The following is a 2632-nucleotide window of genomic DNA, read 5'->3' as shown; positions in this document are numbered from 1 at the left end:
GTTATCAGAAAGAGAAATAAGTAAAATAATCCCACTTACAATTGCATCAAATAGAATTAAATACCCTAGGAGTAAATTTAACCAGAGATGAGAGATCTATATTCTGAAAACCATAAGCTACTGATGAAAGAAACTGAAGATGACATAAATACAACAAAAGGAAAGATATACTGTGCTCACAGATGGGAAAAACTTTGTTCAAATATCCATACTACCCAAAGGGATCTACAAATTTAATGAAATGCCTATCAAAATACTAATAGCATTTTCCTTAGAACTAGAACAAAGAATCCTAAAATTTGTGTGGAACCACCAAAGACCCTGACTAGCCAAAGCAATCTTTAGAAAGAACAAAGTATTATGCATCTAGATTTCAAACTATACTACAAAGTATAGTAATCAAAGCAGCATGGTACTGACACAAAAACAGACACACAGATCAGTGGAACACAACAGAAAGCCCAGAAATAAACAGATGCTTATGCTATCAGTTAATCACCAGAGGAAGCAAGAATATATAATAGGGAAAAGACAGTCTCTTCGGTAAATGGTTTTGAGGAAACTGGACAGCTACATGTAAAAGAGTGAAACTAGACCTTGTACACCATGTAAAAAAATAAACTCAGAATGGATTAAAAGCTTAAATATAGAACCTGAAACCACGAATTTCAATGAAAACATAGGCAGTAAGTTATTTGACATTGATTTGACATTGGTCTTAGCAAAATATATATATATATATATATGTTTGTTTTTCATCTGTCTCAACACAAAAACAATGGAACTACATCCAACTAAAAAGCGTTTGCATAATGGAGGAAACTTTCAACAAAACAAAACAAGGCAACCTACTGAACAGGCTAAGATATTTGTAAGTCATATATCTGATTAGAGGCTAACATCCAAAATATATAAAGAACTCCTAGGATTCAATATCAAGGAAACAATCCAATTTAAAAAATGGGCCGAGGACCAGAATAGACATTTTTCCAAAGATGATAGACAGATGGCCAATAGGCACATAAAAAGGTACTTAATATCACTATGCATCAGGGAAATGCAAATCAAAACCACAATGATCGATCACTTCATACCTGTTAGAATGCTATCATCAAAAAGATAAGGAGCAGAGGAGGGCAGCAGCAGGTGGCCGGGTAGTGCAGGAGAGCCCTAGGGTTCACTCTGGTGCTGAGCAGCTGCCGGTAGCTACACAAGTACCCAGGGAACCAGCCCCTGCATGTGTGTATTACCCATAGTGTGGGTGGTGCTGTGGGAATAGTGTGCAGCCACAACCAGTTTGGGTGGGTGGCATGATGGATGAGAAGGTATTCACCAAGGAGCTGGACCAGTGGATCGAATGGCTGAAGGGTACAAAGAGCTGTCAGAGTCCCAGGTCAAGAGCCTTTGCCAGAAGGCTAAAGAAATCCTGACAAAAGAATGCAACATGCAAGAGGTTCCATATCCAGTCACCATCTGTGGAGATGTGCAGGGACAATTTCAGGATCTCATGAACTGTTTAGGTTTGGTGAGAAATCACCAGGTACAAACTACCTGTTTATGAGAGATCATGCTGACAGAGGATATTACACAGTTGAAACAGTCACTCCTGTTGTAGCTCTTCAGGTCTGTTACCATGAATGCATCACCATTCTCCTAGGAAATCACGAGAGTAGACAGATCACACAAGTCTACGATGAGTGTTTAGTGAAATATGGAAATGCAAATATTTGGAAACATTTTATGTATCTTTTTGACTTTTCCTTTCACTGCTTGGTGGATAGGCAGATATTCTGTCTACATGGTGGACTCTCATCATGCCTACATACAGTGGATCACATCAGAGTGCTTGATCACCTAGAAGTTCCTCATGAGGGTCTAATGTGTGACTTGTGGTCAGATGCAGACAATCATTTGGGTTAGGGTGTATCTCCTCGAAGAGCTGGTTACACCTTTGGGCAAGACATTTCCAAAACATTTAATCATGCCAATGGCCTCACGTTGGTGTCCAGAGCTCACCAGCTAGTGATGGAGGGATATAACTGGTGCTTAAGACTGGAGTGTCATAATAATTTTTAGTGCTCCAAACTATTGTTATCATTGTGGTATTCAAGCTGTGATCATGGAACTTGATGATAATCTATAATACTTTCTTGCAGTTTGATCCAGCACCTAGCAGAGGAGAGCGAAATATTACTCATAGTACTCCAGAAAGCTTCCCGTAATGAAATTTTGAACTTGTACAGTATTGCCACGAACCATATATTGACCTAATGGAAATGGGAAGAGCATTACTTTGGAGTAACTGCAAAGTGTCAGAGAATAATTAACAATCAAAATGCTTGTTTTCGTATGGACCGAAAGATGTGCCATATAAAAATACAAAGTCTCTTGTATCAACAGCCATGACTGCTTTAAAATGAACCAGTTCATTGCACAGTGAAGCGACATTGTTGGTAGAGAAACAAATTTGTGGCATAGCCCTGTTTGTAGTAACTTGTGCTTTCTCTGAGAGACTGAAGATAATAACATGTAAATATTAACACCTCTTACATACAATTTAACTTCTATTTAGCTATTGCTTTACTCAGCACGACTATAGATACTGACAGCAGCAATCATTGGAGCTTAATGA

At 38.4% G+C, this 2632-nt stretch overlaps 1 pseudogene; it reads left to right on the top strand.

The window, feature by feature from the left end:
• The first annotated feature begins 1313 nt into the window (after positions 1 to 1313).
• Positions 1314 to 2392, top strand: LOC112674806 (serine/threonine-protein phosphatase 2A catalytic subunit alpha isoform-like; annotated as a pseudogene).
• The last annotated feature ends 240 nt before the right edge of the window (positions 2393 to 2632 follow it).

This window comes from Canis lupus, chromosome 14 (assembly GCF_003254725.2).
Source record: "Canis lupus dingo isolate Sandy chromosome 14, ASM325472v2, whole genome shotgun sequence".
Taxonomy (NCBI): Eukaryota; Metazoa; Chordata; class Mammalia; order Carnivora; family Canidae; genus Canis; species Canis lupus.
Note: the sequence above shows the minus strand (reverse complement) of the source record. Positions and strands in the feature narration are given on the sequence as shown.